At 36.1% G+C, this 20509-nt stretch overlaps 1 protein-coding gene across 16 annotated transcripts in view; it reads left to right on the top strand.

Moving 5' to 3' along the window:
- The window catches only part of nfixa (nuclear factor I/Xa), a 127516-nt gene that overhangs the window by 42259 nt on the left and 64748 nt on the right, over positions 1-20509 (top strand). The gene's annotated exons all lie outside the window — the stretch shown is intronic.

Genomic DNA, 20509 nt, shown 5'->3' with positions numbered 1-20509 from the left:
AAGGCTAGGGTGGTTTAACCGTTTCTCACACACACTTGTTATGGCGCTTGTGCATTACCAGTACCAGCTCGACTCGGCTCGCTTTTCGCTCCGTTTTCCGTTGCAGACGGTAACGCCACAAATAGTATCCGGTCGTCATAGTGACGCCTTTCGTTCCTCGTTGCCCCATCAAACCCCATTCACTGAAAGATTCTTTGGGGAACCTAACCTTTCTTTCTAACAGAGTAGTCAGTGCATCTGTCCAAAATGGTGGACGTAATGAGAAGACTGCTGTTTTAGAAACATGTTTGCAATTCATTCATTCATTCATACAGAAAAGTATTGACTTTTATTTTTAATTTATTTATTTTTATTTGTATTATTTTTATTTTATTTTTTTATTTATCATTATCGACTTAGTATTTTACTCAATATGTTCTGTACATTTTCATGCATATTAGAGTGTTGCACCATTAGCTTAGCAACATGCTAATGCCAAACTCTGTTGAAATCATTTGTGCGTCACATTGGAGAGTTCCTGCTTATGTAGAGCGTTCCAGATCAGTGAGTTATGAGGTTCCACTTCAGTTTAGTCCCTATGTAGACACAAGGCAGAACACTAAGGTTTGGAACTGTTTTTCTCTCCTCACTGCATGCATTCATAAATCTCATTCACTGGGAAGTTTCTCAGACACACTGAGATGTGTGCAGACGCCGCTTGGCAACCAAGTTCAATTTCTGTCAAAGTGTTTTAAATAGATGCCAAATTTTTTAGACACAAAATACAATTGCAGTTGATTTCCATTATTTGCCAAATAATGCACAGCTGTTTATTTTCTTCTCTCTTTTTTCCCCTTTGGAAGTATAGAATTCCTGATTAGTCAAAGCACAATATCATCACAGAAGGCTCCGCAAACAACTCGAACCAGATTTGTTGGTAAACTACTACACGTTGTGCCAATTAAAATGATGAATTGTGATTTCTGTTTATGTAAGTGAGCTAATCAGAGCGCATCTGTAAACAGACGACTGCTGTCAGTGTTATTATTCCCCATCTGAACTCATAAAACAAAAGAGCAGTTGATGAAAGTCAAAGGATTTACAGCTGAGATACTATTCTTTCAAATGCAGTGGGCAGTGCAATTCAAAAGCTTAAAAGCTTAGCATCTTAAAGGCGCCGTGTGTAATGAGAATGATGTAACAACAGCGGGTTCCAGATGTAAAAATCCCATTCATTTCCTCCATAGGGGAATTTAGTTTTAACGATAATTTTAAGCTTTAAAGACTCTTACAATTATCTTACAATTATCTCGCAATTGTGAGTTATAAAGTCCAATTCTAAGGAAAAAAAGACTTTATATCACGCAATTCTGACTTTATAACTCACAATTGCGACTTTTTAATGCATGTCTGAGATGAAAAGTTAGAATTTAAAGACATGTAAACTCGCTACTGTGAGAAAAAAAGTCAGAATTGTGAGACGAAAAGTCCGAATTGCAACATGTAAACTCGCTATTGTGAGAAAAAAGTCAGAATTGTGAGATAAAAAGTCAGAATTGGGACATGTAAACTCGCTACTGTGAGAAAAAAGTCAGAATTGTGAGATAAAAAGTCAGAATTGGGACATGTTAACTCGCTATTGTGAGAAAAAGTCAGAATTGTGAGATAAAAAGTCAGAATTTGGACATGTAAACTCACTATTGTGAGAAAAAATGTCAGAATAGCGACATGTAAACTCGCTATTGTGAGAAAAAAGTCAGAATTGTGAGATAAAAAGTCAGAATTGGGACATGTAAACTCGCTACTGTGAGAAAAAATGTCAGAATTGCGAGATAAAAAGTCAGAACTGCGACATGTAAACTCGCTACTGTGAGAAAAAAGTCAGAATTGTGAGATAAAAAGTCAGAATTGCGACAAGTAAACTCTATTGTGAGAAAAAAAGTCAGAATTGTGAGATAAAAAGTCAGAATTGGGACATGTAAACTCGCTACTGTGAGAAAAAAAGTCAGAATTGTGAGATAAAAAGTCAGAACTGCGACAAGTAAACTCGCTATTATGAGGAAAAAAAGTCGCAATTACCTTTTTTTATTTTTTTATTCTCTGGCGGAAACGCACTTCACTCAAAATTCTTCTGCTGAAAAAGTAGGCGGGCACTGCTGGGTCACAAGTTGGGGGCGGGGCTACCTGTTTGTTTGACCGATAGACAGAGGGAGTGTTCATGAAACGGACATTATTGTTGCATTTCGGTTTAGTGTTGCTAGTGGTTCGTGAATTACACTCTTCTAAGCAATTTTACTGAAATCTCTGTCACTGCAGCCATCAAATGCTCATCCAGTGTTTTTTTATGCAGTAAAATAGCCTCAGTGAATCCGGCCCGCAGCTGTGGTGCGACTCGGGCCGTGTGGCACGGTGCCAGCTTCCAGCCTCACTCCCGTGATATGTGTGTTTAGACTGGCTTTCACTGAGGTGGTAAAATCCAGACCTAAACCTGAAGGCAGAGCACAGTCAGTCCTCTGAGTTATGCCAGCCTTTCAATGCCGCCCACCACAGGAAAGAGAGAGGGGCAGTATTTAAAGGCTTGCTCGAAATGTTTTGGCAGGGATGTAATCGTGATCTTGGCATTGAATGCAGGCTCAGTCTAAGGAACTGGGTCATGTTCGGGTTAGCACTTTTGCAGAGTCTGCTCGCGCACTCTCAGAGAATTACTAAATGAGCTCAATATCTGGCAGCGCTTGACATTACTTATCGTTAGTCTTTGAGTCGGCCGTCAAGGAGCAGAGTTTTATGTGCATTTTATAATTCGCTGAGGAGCTCGTGATGATGTCATCAGCTCATTACAGTTGGCGTCGGATCAGTTGATTCGTGAGCGTTTCGTAACAGAAAGAGATCATTGGTGGAGGGATGTTCTGGGATCAGTAAAAGATGTTCGAGTAATTCTGCGTCCGACGTCAGATAGTGAACCCAAGCATTAGCATGGGAACGGTGCTAGTTTACCATAAAGAGCTTTTGGAGGCCACCTTTTTACTTTTATTATGTTAACATGTTGTCCTTATCTCCTCCATTGGAAGCAGTCGTAACTCTATGGCAGGGATGATGATCAAATTACACAGCTTGGGGCTTTACTTGCAGAAAATGCATGGAATAAAATGACCCGATAATTCACTTGGGTTTAGGATATGCAGTAACCGACAATTGAGACGGTGACCGGATGCTTTTTCAGTGGCCTTGTTTTCGGAAGTATCTTTATCCTTAGGGATTTAAAAAGATCAAGTCCTTAGGCCATGAACCAAACCAACGAACTTAATCGAGATGAAGTAAAAGAAAGAAAGAAAAACTGACGGGTGTAATAATATAAACCTATTGACCGAAGGTCATTCATTATAAATAAAACACTTGGATTTTTGTTCATTGCGAAATAAACTCAGGTTTTTGGTTGAATTTTCCCAATATGCATTGTAACGGCTACTTCTTTGATTGATGGACTATGAGTAGCTACTGTTGTTTTTCACTGGGATTTTGCTATTAAATATGAGTAAGCTGCAAGTAAGTGTGAATTCAACATTTCTAGAAAATTCACATATATACCATCGCTTCTATATTATATATCATCACATTCACATATATACCATCACATATATATCATATATATCAATATCGATTATTTTGGATATCAGTTACAATAAATCGCAAATTTTCTCAAGGAAATTAAATCTCTTAACTGATGCTGTAAACTATAGGAGTCTAGTTGTAGCACTAGGCTTCATTAGCCTAATATGAAGGTAATAATGAACTGTTTTGTAGCTATACAAACACTTAAATTACACTTTTATTTATTTTTATAATAAGAAGATTATATGAAATATAAACATTTAAATGGTGGCTGTCATAACTTGCCAGATTTATTCAAATATGCATTAAATCTTGAAGAACATTAAGATTATAATGCGTAATATGGTGTATATATTTAGCAAAATGCTCCTCTCTTGAGTTATTTTTTCTAGCTGACTAACGAGTTTAAGTGGGTTTTCTGAGGTAAATTTGACGATACATGACATTGTTTAGCTGTTTAACTGAAGTTCCACGGTTGAAACGCCGATTGAGCGAATCAATGTGACATGATACGGATTTCGATAAGTTGTACTCTATCGTTTAACACACTTTCAGATGCTCATTCATGTTTATTTCGCGCTGTGACTGCTATTATTAACCCGTAAGAGAGATCAGCGCTGCTGCTTCTCTAGAGCTGCGCCAGAGCGATCTCACGCCACAGCGCCAAAATGGACGTAATTTGAAAATTGAGATTTTGTTTCATATCAATAGTAACAAAGGACAAAGATTATTGCGATTTTTTTGGATGCGCGCAGCCGCGATACAAAGTCCCATTCATTCAAATGAAACAGGATGACTAATCGATTCTTGAGATTTAAGAATCGATATCGGTTCGTTAAAATGAGAATCGATTAATATCGAGAAATCGATATTTACTAATTAAGATCCTTTATTTTTAAGATTGTTGTAGAAAAAGGTTCATCAGATTGTTAAAATGTCCGCTTTTAATGGTACAGAGTCATTGTTGTCTTGCCTGATCATAAAGGCGCGTTCACACTAAGTACGATAACTATATGCGTCCACACCAACGACCGATAGCAGTGTTTCTTATTCTAAGCATGCGCGCCCGTGCTGCGGTTTCAAAGTGACTGCTGCTGCTGCTTTATGTTATAAACAGATATCAAAAGAAAAACAGGCACTTTTGGGTACACGATATCCTTAAAAGACGAGAGGAGTTGTTGTGCATCTAAACAGTGAATCTAGCAATCGGGTTGCAAATAATGGGTGCACTGTGTATAATTATTTTGCTTTACTCTTTTGTAAGGTCAGCCATCTCTCTATCTAGTCTTTCTTCAAATCTCCCTCTTTCTCATGGTCTCCGTCATCATGAGTGGACACGCCCCCCTACTGTTGATTGGCTACAAGTTTGTTGTGGCGCTTGGTCCAATAGACCAACGCCACTTTTGCGTCATCGAAGGGTAACGCCCCCTTTTGGGGGAAAACACCTCTATACTGTCTATGGGAAAACAAACGGATTCCCATGAGAACAGAACTCGCACTAGATCTGCAAAGTTTCTTGATAGCAAAAATGGCACAAACTTAAAGAAGCTAACGTTACTGAATACGGGGTTACAGAGGTGTCCCTTTGAAATGGTCGAAAACTGGATTAATGACCCCACACAGCGGCCAAATATGGACTATTCAGACATCTAACGATACCACTATCTCGTGGAATCGCCAAGTAAGTAGCCTTTTTTTTTTCTTTAACACTCACAGTATGACAAACTAGACGATGAATGGATCATATTTAACTTGATTTAAGCTATTGACATAGTCTAATAAGGTAACGTTAGCTGCTAACAGCTTAGTCATTCTAATAGCTAGTCGACAACAAAACTGTCAATAGCGTAAATCAAGTTAAATATGATCCAAGTGACATGGCCTCATCGTCTAGAAGTTTGTCATAGGCTACTGTGAGTGTGTAAATGATAAATAAATAAATAAAAAAGGCTACTTACTTGGCGATTCCACGAGATAGTGGTATCGTTAGATGTCTGAATAGTCCATATTTGGCCGCTGTGTGGGGTCATTAATCCAGTTTTCGACCATTTCAAAGGGACACCTCTGTAACCCCGTATTCAGTAACGTTAGCTTCTTTAAGTTTGTGCCATTTTTGCTATCAAGAAACTTTGCAGATCTAGTGCGAGTTCTGTTCTCATGGGAATCCGTATGTTTTCCCATAGACGGTATAGAGGTGTTTTCCCCCAAAAGGGGGCGTTACCCTTCGATGACGCAAAAGTGGCGTTGGTCTATCCACTTTCAACTTTCAAAAATCGCTTACTGCACATTTAAGTACCGTTCACTGAAGGCTTCTTTGGGGGAAACCAAAATAGCTCTTCTATGGTAACGCTGCAACCCCCATTTGCGACATTTATTTTTAAGAGTAGATGCATTACATTTTCAGAAGAGTGTCATCAAAGGGATTTTTAAGCATGTAAATATTTTAATATTTGGAAAAACAAATAGACTATAATTGATGTGTACTTTGTTTGCACCCCGTCTACAATGCAAACAAATGTATGCAATAGATTGCTTTGTATTATTTTGCATGATACAGTTCAGACAACAATTTGTTTTTACAACATGCCGTAGATTCAGTAGCAGTAATACAATGTTCACTGCCCATCAGCAGACATGAACCATTCTGTGCCTGTTTTTTTGTTTTTTAGATCTTGATTTCCAGACCTAATTGCACTAACTGGCTAGTGTGAGTGTTTTCTTTCATTGTATCTGAGAGGTAAGGCCTCGGGTAGAAGCATTGATATGCACATATTGGATTTCTTAAGGGGATGCAAAGGAATGTTAACCATATTATCCCACTTAGAGGCTCTTCAGGTTGCCAAATCCTGTCTTGGGATCTCAGAAACTTTGTGCATTGTGCTTGCCGTCCCTCACTGGTCTTCTCTGTGGTCGCAGTCCTTTGGAATGCATCTGAATTGTACGGTTGCCAGATATTATCGGTTTGATCAATGTCTCATGCTCCTAAAATGCACCTTGCAGGGTTTAGGTATTTTGTTCATCTTATCTTAGCAAGTCAGGAACTCAGAAACACTACACTGTGTGCTTCATACAGTCTGTTAAGGGGCCGGGACAGGGCGTAGTGTAATTTTTACTCCCAAATTCTGTCCTCTGGCATGCGTCCATTGCCACACCCCATCAGCATTTAATGAAGTTGTTGTACAGTTGTCGATTTTCAGCTCTGGAACTCGAAGTGCTGTGAATGTGCCGGGTAAAATCCCACAAAGGGCTCAACGGAAGAAACCAGATCAGACCCTTGGGTGCTGCGGCGCAGAACTTCTCTGTTCTCCGACTGGACAAATTGTGCATTGAGCGTCTCGAGCAAGCCCTTAATGCAAAAGACCACCTAAAAATGAATATTCTTCCATCATTAACTAAGCTCTAATGTTTATAAAAACTATATGAGACACTCTAAAAAGTTACCACAATGCATTAAAAATGCTAATTTATTGTTTTAATTCAATCTTTTAAGTTGCAAACATTATTTTGTAGAGTTCTGTTGACATATTAACGTTGTTCATTACATCAACTTAATATCATCTGTAATTTAAACTCAAATTCTGCATTAATTGGCTTTTTGTCTTTAATTAGGTTGTAATAGCTTCATGAAATTGTCTTGATATCATATAATAAGTTATGTTAGCATTAGCATGCGCTATGATTGCTGTTGATTTGAACTGAAATAGATCAGATTAATTTGTTCCAGGGCTACGACTCTGGTAGTTGGAGCGATTTAATTCTTTGAGTAACTTAAAAATTTGTGTTTATGCTACAAATTATTAAGTTCCTCTAACTCTTGATTAATTTTTTTTGGTTGAGCCAACACATTATTTTTGTGTATGTATAAATATTTTATTTTTGTGTGTATATATATATAGATATATATATATATTAGGGATGTCAAACGATTAATCGCGATTATCACATCCAAAAAAAGTTTGTGTTTACATAATATATGTGGGTGCACTGTGTATAATTATTTTATATATATAAATACACACATGCTTGTATATATTTAAGAAATATTTTCATGTATATATGTCTTGTATATACTGTATATAGATTTATATATAATTTATTTTATATATAAAAAAATATTTTTTTTCTTAGATATAAATGCATGTGTGTGTATTTATATATATATATATATATATATATATATACACACACACACAAAATAATTATACACAGTGCACCCATTATTTGCAACCTGATTAATCGCATCGAAAATAAAAGTTTGTGTTTACATAACACAAACCTTTATTTTGGATGCGATTAATCATTTGACAGATATAAAACACACACACACACACACACACACACACACACACACAAAAAAAACGTGTATATATATCACAATTTACTTCTCTTTAGCATACAATGTCTTCCACTGAAGATGTGGTTTGGATTGATAGAGTTGTCAAATTATGTTCATTTTTTTTGGTGAACTGTTCCTTTGTTTATTAAAGGGTTGTGTTTTGGTTAACCAAAGTCAGTCTCACCAAGCTAGCATTTTCTCAATTTCACTTTTTTCCCTTTTCATTCCCTTTAATAACATATTAAAGAGATAGTCACCCCAAATATAATGAATATTCATCATTTACTTCTCCTAAAGTTGTACCAAACCTGTACATTTATTCTACACAAAGCAAGATATTTTGAAGGAGGTATTGGAAAAAATTACAATGGAAGTAAATAATGCTACTTTTTGGTTGCAAACATTCTTCACAATATCTTCGTTTGTGTAGAGCAAAACAAACTAATACAGGTTTGGATACTGTGCATGCAGTATCAACCTCCCAACCAGAAGTATAAAAAATCATAAAGCTGCATAATTAGTCCTGAATCTGTTTGCCGAAGAGTGAACAGGCCAACTCTTTTTATTTATATTTTTATGAGTGTACCTTCCCACAGGTGTCAGGGCCACGAGACCTGAGCAAACACGCATGCCAGTGCAGCCAAATGGAGGTCAGGTTATAGCGTGCTCTGGATTTATATCTCTGCGCTCTGGAGAGAAACTCTGGTTCCAAAGACAAGATGGAGGAAGAGGCAGTGCTGTAAAATAACTCTCTGAAACTGCTTCTGTAACCGTTTCAGTGTATTATTAAAAACCCCTCTTTACATTGTGTAAAACTAGTTACCTTAATTAGCACTGCTGCTTATTACTCATCCTCATACTTGGAGGTTTTTCAAGCCGCCTCCTCTGTTCACTCTTAAAAATAAACGTTCCAAAGAGAGTTTTCACAGCGATGCCATCGAAGAAACATTTTGGGTTGCTAAAAAGAACCTTTTCGTGAAATGTTTTTAACCCTAAAACCGTATTCTGGACGCATATGGGCAAAATAGTTTTGATTTATTAAAAAAAAAAATAATAATACTTCCCTTGATCTGAGCGGTATAAGACTTGGCTACTTTTCCTAAGTTTGCCTCCTGAACACACACAATTTTTTGACTCAATTCTACAATGTTAAGTGGGTGAAAACAAAAACTTCTTAATCTTGTATTTGGGTCAAAAATGGGCACCCACAGAAATGAATGGGAAAAACTGTAATTTAGAGCATTCTAAAATAAGCCAAAATAAGACACCAGGTGACAGCAAAGTCACTTCATCTTTAGGGTTTAGCTCTATGAACTTATTGGAATGATATTTTAATGTTGTTAAAAAAAATTAAACAAATAAAACATAAAAATAAGCATAATTTACATAGAAAATATGGTACTTTTTGAAGTAATAAATTCAAAAATACCCCCCAAACAAAAGAAAACACCATAAATGGATAGACAAAACTTTATCGAAGACATATAACAATAATAGATAAAAATTAGGATCACACCTGCCTAAATTTCCGCCTAAATCGTTCAATTTGTGCTACCATCATGCTACTTTTTCTTCATGATTGGAATTTTAAAGGACAAGTTGGGTATTTTACAATTAAAGCCCTGCTTTAAGATCGTTTCTGATGAAATAGAATGGTTAAGATTGTTTTTTTATTCAAAAAAGCTGCTGTCCTGAGAATTTTTGGATTCTTTGGTTGCACCCCCACACCTCTACAATGGTAGCATTCGTTGCACAGGAACAATCCTTCATAAAACGCATAAAACTTTAGTTTACAAAGACGTGGTCTGGGATGTTCACTGATATGCTGACACCAAAAATCGCTGCAAAAGATGCTTTCCAACAGGCGTTTTACCATTCGTTAAACTGTAAAACTGTAGACCTATTTTTCCGAACGCCTCACTACCGTACATTCTTCCGTTGAGAGCTTGAATAATAGACACTCCAGACCAGTTGGTGGCGATAATGCACCTTTGCCAATTGCATGCAAACGACTTGTATAGTGTAGCCTATGACATAGATATCCACAATAAAGGCTAGATGTCTTACGGCGGAGTTTCTATCGTCATCACTGGCGGCCATCTTGTCACAGGCATGCTGATGTAAGATGAGTGATCAGCACGAACACAAATACTCTTATCTTGTTGAAATCTTGACGGATTTACAAACGGTTTGGTTTCTTACGAACGTCATTAACATGGCTATAATTCTGGATGATTATTTCTTTATACACTTATTATTCATAAGTATGCAGTCAGAGTCATAACTACATCCCTGACGTTTATAACAAACCAAACCGTTTGAAAATCGGTAGAAAATTGAGCAAGTTATGGTTATTTAAAAAGTACATGCACCATTAAAACACAATGTTACGAGTGAGCGAGCTGCCTGTGACAAGATGGCCGCCAGACACGGACGTCGACCTCCATTGGCCAGCAGCGTGGACGAGACATCTAGCCTTTATTATGGATATCTATGGCCTACGATACCACGACTGCATTAGACTACAGAAAGAATACAAACAACCCCATTTCCTGCGGCGGAGTAATACCGTACATCACAGAACATACAATACAAGTCAATGGAGTTGGACAAAAACTACGATAAAACCTGTTGGAAAGCATCTTTTGCAGCAATTTTTGTGTGAGCATATCAGTGAGACCAAACTAAAGTTTTATGTGTTTTATAAAGGATTGTTCCTGTGCACCTATGCAACCATTGTGAAGGTGTGGGGGTGCAACCACAGAATCTGAAAATTCTGTCTAAAAAACCATCTTAACCTTTCTATTTCATCAGAAACGATCTTAAAACAGGGCTTTAATTGTAAAATACCGAACTTGTCCTTTAACCGGTGAATGATAAAATGGATAAAACCCACACAGATTTAAAATAAATGGACGAACCCAAGCCATGTCTATGTACTAGAATATATATTTTTTTGGCTTGGGCCAGTAAACAACCATCTAGAATTCAACTAGACGACTGGCAACTTCCCACAATGCCCTAGTACAGCCATTGGCACGTTTTGCATGTGTAAGCACACTCGCATTCTCTTCAAAACATTTATTTATTTAGCCTTTTTGTAGCTTACGCTTTTCTCCGCTGTCTCTGTTGCTGTAGGTTTCAGACTGAAAAAGCAGAGCGTAGATGAGGTGGTTATATCTAGTTGTGTCTTTAGTGCCCTCTAAAGAGCCCCAGCTGTTTCAGATCTTATTCCCACTTACTAGTTTTATAAGCTTTTGCAAGCTTTTTTTGAGTGGATGATGATGACTGTGATGATGTGGTTGTCATGTGAACTTTTTTTTGTTCCCAAATTGTACGCAAGCAAAGAACTGTTATAAAACTTGAAGTTTAGAGAAGAAGGCTAAAACAGACACAAATATAGTGCCAGTAAATACAAACAACTCTTCCTCTCTCTCCAGTCTCTCTCCCCCTTATAAACACACACACATACACATTCTTACCCCAGCTGCAGCACACACACATTCCCTAACCCTGGATTAAGCTTACTATAATGGGAAAGCCCTCAGTGCATGCAGTGTTACCCTCTCATTACCACTGCACCTGTCCTGAACTGACAGAACTAATGCTGGACGGCACTTAATGAGAGAAAGCGGCTGACAGATGAGACAAACACTGACACAGAGAGAGTTCACTGTCAGAAATGAAATAGAATCCATTTTCCGATCTTGTAATGTCATGCAGCAATCAAAGTGTCAGTTTTGATACTCCTATTGGAAAGTTTAAGGTCTGTGAGAAGTCTTAAAGGAGTAGTTCACTTAAAAAAAAACAAACTTTACTCACCCCTATGTCATCCAAGATGTCCATGTCTTTTTTTCTTCAGTCGAACAGAAATAGAGGTTGATGAAAACATTCCAGGATTTTTCTCTTCAATGGGAACCAAATGGTTCAAAGTCCAAAAGACAGTTTCAGTGCAAACTGCAAACTGTTCAAAGGGCTTTAAACGATTCCAGACGATGAATAAGGGTCTTATCAAGCGAAACGATCGCTCAATTAAAAAATAACAAAGTTTAAGTTTTATAAGCTCAAATGCTCATCTTGCTCTGTTTTGTGTGACTCTCCTGTTCAAACTCGTTCATCAAAATGAACAAATCTTTTTTGAGTCATTTGGTTGATTGAGCGAACGAAATGAACGAATTGACTTGGAAAAAGATTTGTTCTTATGTCATTTGAGCTTATAAAACTTAAACTTTATTTTTTTTTAAATGAGCGATCGTTTCGCTTGATAAGACCCTTATTCATCGTCTGGAATCGTTTAAAGCCCTTTGAACAGTTTGCAGTTTGCACTGAAACTGTCTTTTGGACCTTGAACCGTTTGGTTCCCAATTCCCATTGAAGTCCATTATATGGAGAAAAATACAAAAACCTTCATTTCTTTTCGACTAAAGAAAGAAAGACGTGGACATCTTGGATGACATGGGGGTGAGTAAATTATCAGCAAAAGTTTTTTTTAAAAGTGAACTACTCCTTTAAGGCTGCAGTTATTTGACGAACATATAAAACTTTGGAAAACGGTAATATTGTGAAACATAACTGTTTTCTATTTTAATTTTAAAATGTTTTCCTGTGATGTGAAAGCCGAATTTTCAGCATAATTACTCCAGTCTTCAGTGTCACATGATACTTCAGAAATCCTTCTGATTAGTTTTCTAATTTTCCAAGATACACAAAATGTATCAGCCATTTTGAGATCATTATAGCCTTATCGATTAAAAAAAAAGGTTTCAAAATGTTCTAGTAAATATTTTATTCCATATCAATAATTTAGTGTCTTATTGAGTTTTAAATTGTATTGATTATTAGATCTCTTTTTTAGATATTGGCACAATTTATTGCAAACGCTCATATTATTAATAATTCATTCTTAAGTGATTTAGTCAAAACTCTTTAACCCGTCTCTCTTTCTGTCGCATACTCGTGCACACTCCCACATCAGCTCTATTGTCTCTTTAACAAATGGTTTCATCACAGGCACTGTAGCTCATTGTGCACATGTGTGAGCGTGTCATGCTCATGCGGCTAGTGGCCATTCACTGTCACCTTTGCCATTGTAATGTAATTACATCCAGTCATCACAGAGCGTGCGTGTGTGACCGGTGAGTTCATTTGTGTTTTGTGTTTGTGTTGTCGATCTAGCCCTTGCACGGCGACTTGTTCTCTCTAGTCATCCAGAAAAGTAGGGGACTAGTCAGCAAGCCAATGTTTATCTTATGTAAATGTGCTGCTGGAGAGTGTGTCTGAGCAGATGTGTGAGATGTGAAAATAAAATCTTACGGTGTGTTCCATTTGTCCTTGGAAGTGGGAAAGTCCCAGTTCCCTGTAGGAACGTTTAACTGGAACCCCTCAAGTCGGAGCAGCGCTGTTTTGTCAGCTACAGTATTAAACTGTAATTTAAATTACAGTTTAATGCTGTAGCTGACAAAACGGTATTTAGCTGTTAATTTAAAAAAGTTACACATCTTATTTTTAACGGTATGATGCTGGCAACCATAGCTGCAGGTGTTTACAGTTTTTTTTAACAGGATCATTTTTTACATATATATATATATATATATATATACACACTGTCAATGTCAATATACCAGATATAATTATATTATATAATTGTCTATATATATATATATATATATATATATATATACACACACACACACACACACAGTCTGGGACTGACATTCACTTTTTTGCTCACCAGCCACTTTGGCTAGTAGTTTTCTATACTAGCCATTCAGGATTTTTACTGGCCACAATTTTGACATCATAATTAGGCAGCAGGAATATTAGGCTGCTGTCACTTTAAGACCTGGCGCACGATACTCGCACACGGAAATTTAAGCCCTGTAACGGCAACAATATTCATCCGGAGCAAATGAAAGGAGTGAGTGAAGGGAGGCGGGTTCGCGTGTAACTCGCTGTCGGAGAGATGAGAGAAAGTGCATAGAAGAGAAGAAATTAAATATTTTCAAAAAATGTAATATTTTTGAAAAAACTGCATTGCACGTAGTAAATTATTTCAGATGTCTTTTTTAAAAGACTAAAAATGTATATTATAAACTTCAACTTCATTCGGTGGGTTTGCAGGCGTTAATATCAAGCCCTGTATACAGTGTGTGTGTATATGATATATACAGTATATATATATATATATATATATATATATATATATATATAAAATAGAGAGAGATGGAGAGAGAGAGAGAGAGAGTCACTTACTAAAAAAAGATGCATGTCGTGAGCACTTAATGACATCAGAGAACTGTGAACATTCATATTTAATTATTAAAGTATTCATTTAAAATCTCAGATAAATACTTTTAGTCAAATTAAAATGCTGTGCATGGATGTGCATGAGAGAGAAAAGTGAATGTGTGTGTGTTTACAGTACTCGAGCTGTTAGTGGAGTGTTTGTGGGTATTTAGTGCACGTTTGTCAGTTTGATCTTTGCAAAATTACTGTAAACACCTTCTTGAAAATGAAATTGCCCCGTAGCATGTGTTAATGAAGAAGTGCTCGAGGAGTGCGCTGCTGTAATAGTGACATAACCATACAAGCTGGTGAGGATGGTTTTCATCCTCTGGGAATACAGTGAGGCATGAAGACATCTCAAATGAAAGACGTGAGAGCTAGTTGATAGAATAATTAAAAATCGAGCGATAGAAGTCAGAAAATGTGTGTAAATGCATGACATATGACATGAGCAGTGTGTGTGGGGCAAGACAGAGACAGAGTTAAGGAGCAAGATGGAAAGAGAGATAGAGTGGCAGAGAGACAGAAGGTGGTGGGTGCCTGATTAGCATAAAGGGTAGGGCACGATGCCCAGTTTGGGAGAAGGGTTGGCACCTCGCCTCGCGGAGTGGTGAGGTAGAAGAAAAGAATGAGAATAAAAGCGAGGGTGGAGGGGTGCGTGTTGGAGAGCTCGAAACATCTCTAGTTGAAACCTGGCACTTGGCACTGGAGCTGCTGAAATATCAACCATAATTACACTGCAGTTATTTACAGGTTGTGACGGATGCATATGCGCTAACTGAACTTCCTCATGATGACTAGGAAGTACCAGGGTGATTCTAGGATATCAGTTTTCTGTCGTTTGCAAACACATGATAAAGCTCTGCCATGTAAATAAGAGTTTTTGTATGTTCTGCTGTGGGCAACTGACTGTGATATATAGAGCGTTTTGTGTAATGTACTTCTGCGACGATTGTCAAACGATTAATTGCGATTAATCGCATCCAAAATAAAAGTTTGTGTTTACATAATATATGTGGGTGCACTGTGTATAATTATTTTGTATATATAGATATATACAAATAGGCTACATTACACACACATGCATGTATATTTAAGAAAAAAAATTATTTATATATAAAATATTTTATATTATATAGAAATCTATATACAGTATATGCATGCAAATATTTCTTAAATATATACAAGTGTGTGTATTTATATATCTAAAATAATTATACACAGTGCACCCACATATATTATGTAAACACAAACTTTTATTTTGGATGCGATTAATCGCGATTAATTGTTTGCCGGCCCTAGAAAAAACACAAGCTGCAAAATTTGCCTAAAGTATAGTTTCACTATATTGAATTTAAAGAAAATATATATGTGATAACGCTGTTGTGCAATTTTAATAGAGTTGTGAAAGTCAAGAGCTCTGTGATGATGGGACAGGCCAACATCATTAGATGTGTGCCTCTAATGTACAAATTAATCACTTTAAATAATAAATTGTACTTTTACACACTCTCCTTGTCCCTAAATGAAAACTCTTTGCGTTTTAATATTGAAGAGTATTTTAATACATAATTTAATAAGAAGATACACTTGGCTCAAAAAATGTCACTTGGGGTGAGAACATGAAATACATATTTTTTCTATTTTTGAAGCTGTGGTGTCCCAACTTTTCCTTATTTTTGTACATTTTAATATTAAAGATATTATTTGATTTCTTTCTGAGTAATTTACCTTTGAGGACGTCCACTGGTGCTCTCTCTCTCTCACTGGTGCTCTCTCTCTCTCTCTCTCTCTCTCTCTCTCTCTCTCTCTCTCTCACACACACACACACACACACTCGAGGAGAGTTCACTGTGGTCCGCTCACAGCAGGCTGTTGTCAATATTTCTGTCAGTCGAAGCGGTTGTATTTAGTCTCTGCGTAAGCGGCAATGCTGTGCTGTCACACCGAGCTCGTCTCGGGGCATTTTTTCCAGTTTACACCTCATCAGTCTCCCGAGTCCCGGCTGATCTCACCGGCCACCGTAGAGACCACGAGAAATGACATTCGTGCCATAGATACGAACTTTCATGAGATCGGGCTGGTAGAGACACAAGCCAGCCTCTGATCGACCGACACATTTAGCAGGAGTCTCTAAATAAGAATCAGAGTGTTACTCTTACAGCTTGGATTATTAATGTGCATGTAGCCGATCTAATTGACAGAAAGACACCTGAATGGAAGAACAAATGGTAAAACTAGGCTATAGGATATCCAAATAGTTTCTAAATGATGTTTGTGCGGTTTTGCAAGGAAATATTTGCAGAAAATTGTCTGGTGTGTGTAAAACTTGCAGGTTACTTTTTAGACTGCCAACATTTTGTTTTGACATCCATTTGGGTGGTTCTGCTTATCTTCATCTCCCTCAAACGGCCTTAAATATAGATATTTTTACCAAATGCGTCTAAATAGCTTTTTTTTTTTTGTAGCCTTTAAACGGAACTGAACTCGCTTAAATTACTCGTAGATTTTTTAAACGTCTTGGAAACGTATCAGTATGAAAAAAATAATGAATTGTAAGTAAAACACTATATTTGATCCACTGGCTTGTAAAAGTTAGGCTACGATGAAGTAGGCTATTTTATTTATTTTTAATTTTAAGAAATATTTTAGTTGTTTTTAAATTTAAAATATGTTTGAATTGGATGTCGTTATAAATGGTTAGTCATCCAACGTTGCATAATTTTAAAAGGTGTTTATTTAAAAATATATATTAATAGTCTAATAGTATAGGCTATGTCGAGATATTCTACGAATAGTTTGAAATATATTTTTATAAAAAAACAAATATTTATTTATTTAGGCTATTTATTTTTTTAACGCAGATTAGCCTATATCTTAATTGCTAACCCATTTGGCAGCGCACTAAAAGTTCAATAAATATGCTTATTGAAATCGGTGTGTGGATAAGATCAGTCTTATTTTGTATTTAGCTGTTCTAATGGGATAAGTAGGCCTACATATTTTATTTACTACATTAAAAAAAGACAATATTTTAATCAGTTGGCTACCTGGATGCTCTCAATTCATATGATTTCCAGCTAATTCACGGAAATATTTTGTAGGCCTGTTTTCTTTGTTGGTTTATTCGATTTCGTTTTTTTATTTCATTCTTGTACGTTAAGAATGGTATTATGATGGTGTTCTGCTAGTTTTTTTTTAATATAGCCAATATAAAATCTCTGGGGAAGTGCTATTTTTCTCCTCCTTATAGGCTAGCGTACTCCCTAAAATTATGGTATTAAAAGCTGTACTATATTTTGGGGGAATATATATATATAGCCTATATATTTTTTTCAAACTACGTTACCTATAATTCATGTCAGATACATCAGCTCTCGCGCATCAGCCGGGCGAGTGTCGTCTTCTCCGCTCCATCCGCAGCCTTTTTTTCCTGTCTCGCGCCCATATGATGGAGCTCGAGCTCCCGCCAACGCAATTTAAAAAAAAAAAAAAAAAACCGTTAACGGTTTACAGCTACGTTGTCATAGTAGGCCTTTAAAGAAGCCAAAATAAAGTTGAAGAAATGGAAAATAATAAAATAGCCTTAATCTTACAAGAACAGACTGAGTTATGATCAAAGGTATAGCCTACTGCAAGACTCTACAAGGAACCATTTTATGTCGTCGTTGGCCTTGAATTTCGCCCAGAATTGTATTCCTTTCGGTCGGTGTTATGTTTGAAAATAAAAAAAGGTAGGCCTACTTTTGAATAATAAGTTTATAACTAAGCCTTTCTATGTAAGTCAGTGAGGTGGGCCAAACATACACCCTTACAAAAAAAAATATAGAGTGTTATTGTAGCATGTTGGCTACACTGGTCAATCATACAAAGTAAAACCTTTAAAAATGGCAACTTGTTAATGGACATTTGATGAGCCCCCAGTTACACAAAGCCCAAAACATCAGTCATTTGGACTGAAGTAGAAATTAGATTTAAACAAAATTCATAAATGTGCACTTAACTTTGACAGGCTTCATGTGTGGTGTAGTATAGAGTAACAGGCAATTTCAGCACAGATTCTGTAAATAGTGGGTGTGCTTGTGAGTTTTCTTTTCACAATCTCAGCCTTTTTCTCTCTTTCTCTAGAAGAAATAGGCCTTGCTATGCAGACAAAAACACACAAGCAGTATACGCAGCAGAGCGAGACAGCCTTTCGTAGAAATCTTGCTTTTTTTGTCTTCCTCTCTTTCTCAAACTTTTGTTATCTTCCTCCAGCGCTCTTCTTTTTTCTTGGGTAAAACAAAGGGCGCTGTTTAGAGAGGAGAGTGTCATACAAAGATAAGATAGGCTGTGGTATAAAAGAGTTTGAATAAGGTCATTCGGCAATGAACAAATCCAGCAAGCTTGCTGGGGAACATGAGCAAACTCTCTTTTATATGCCGTTTATGGCTTGCATACTAATTTAAACACATGATAACAACACAAAGTTCATGCTGTCTTTGAGTTTGCTGTACATCCAAAATTATGGCTGATTTGATGCAATCGTTCAACCAATAATTCAAGCAAGAACAATGAACTTGTTACTGACACCTTTTCCCCTTGGCTATTTAACTCTTTGTTTGAAGACATAATACAAATTATTTAATGGAAAGAAATGTGTCAGACACAAACAATCCATGTTGTCTGTCAAACTAAATCAGATACGCAGTATAACAACATGCAAAATGATGCCGGCTTTGCCTATAAAATGTATGCAAAACAAAATACCAAGACACCTTGTTCTGTACACAATCAACTGATATGAATTGTGTATAACTTTCCTTTAATTTGGATTGGAATTATGCAACGCTGTGTTTGTAGCCAAGGCTTCTTAACCTGGTGGTCTCGGGTAGGCCTGATGGTTGCCCTAAGGTGTCACGTAGCCACGAAAGAGTGGCATATGTTTCATAAAATCATTAAAGCAGATTAAATCACTTGATATGTGAATCTGCCCAAGCTAGCGATTTCCATGGATCATAACGGATCATTGGGAACAGGGGGAATTCCTATGATATGTTGTATACTGTATAATTTAATGCAGGATTTCATCTCTGAATGGTTCGTGTGCTATGGTGTAGAGTTTCAGGCCGGTTGATGTTGTGACTAATGCAGTGTTGTCATTACGTCTGGTGTTCGTTGATCTTCGTGCATGTGTCGTGCAAACTTATATATTTGGTTTTCAGTAATGTAGTGAATATTGTTGCAAATCCTGCTGATTTAAATATGCAAACGTGGTAAATTTAGCCGTCTAACTTATATGAGGATGTTGAAATTGCGAGATCTTAGAATGGGTTGAAAATAATAAGATAAAGTATGTCGTTGTTTTCCTGCAAAAGATATTAATGGAATTATGAACAAACATTTCATTAAAGCTGTATAAATTCAAATTTAATTAACATTTAATTATAAATGAAGATATATTTTTGATCGTCTGGCTATTATTTTTGCATTTATATTATATTTGGGAAAGAATACTTTGTTCTATATGTAAATATGTGTGTGTATATGTGTATGTATGTATGTATGTATGTATATATGAAGAGTTCAGATGCAAAAGCCTCTAAGTGCCATTTGAAATTTTCTTCTAGAATGATCATTTTTATGAAGCTTGTATATTTAAGTTTAGTGATTTCACTTAAATTGCAATGACAATTACCTATTAATTGTTATTTAAGTGAAATTACTGAACTTAAATATACAAGTTTGATAAAAATCATCATTAAAGAAGAAAATTTCAAATGGCATTCAGAGGCTTTTGCATCTGAACTCTTCATATATATATATATATATATATATATATATATATATATATATATATATACAGTATATATATATATATATTATATATATATATACACACTATTTTTGTGGTTGGACTCATAAAAATTCTGTAAGACAAGTTAATTGTTGAGTGCTGCCACTGTAAAAAAATATCGTTGGTTTAACTTAAAAAAGTAAGTAACCTGGTCGCCTTAAAATTTTAAGTTCATTGAAATGGAAAAAGTGAGTCAATACAATGAAGGATAATGAATTAATCATCAGAAACTCAAAATTATATGTTATCTGAACTAAATAAATTATTTAAGTTGATTTGACAAAAGAAAAAATGTTGTGATTACTAATCGTGAAAAGATTTTTTTGCAGTGGTGTTGAAATTGTCAACTCTTTGGATTATTCATTATGAGGAAATTGGGGATTTATTGTTTTCAGTAAAGAAATACAGAACAATATTTTTATTTCTAGTCAAATCTTTAAAATAGGAAATGCCAGTGGTGATTT

The sequence above is a fragment of the Pimephales promelas genome, chromosome 6 (assembly GCF_988280905.1).
Source record: "Pimephales promelas chromosome 6, fPimPro1.hap1.1, whole genome shotgun sequence".
Lineage (NCBI taxonomy): Eukaryota > Metazoa > Chordata > Actinopteri > Cypriniformes > Leuciscidae > Pimephales > Pimephales promelas.
This window is presented reverse-complemented; position numbering and strand designations above follow the sequence as displayed.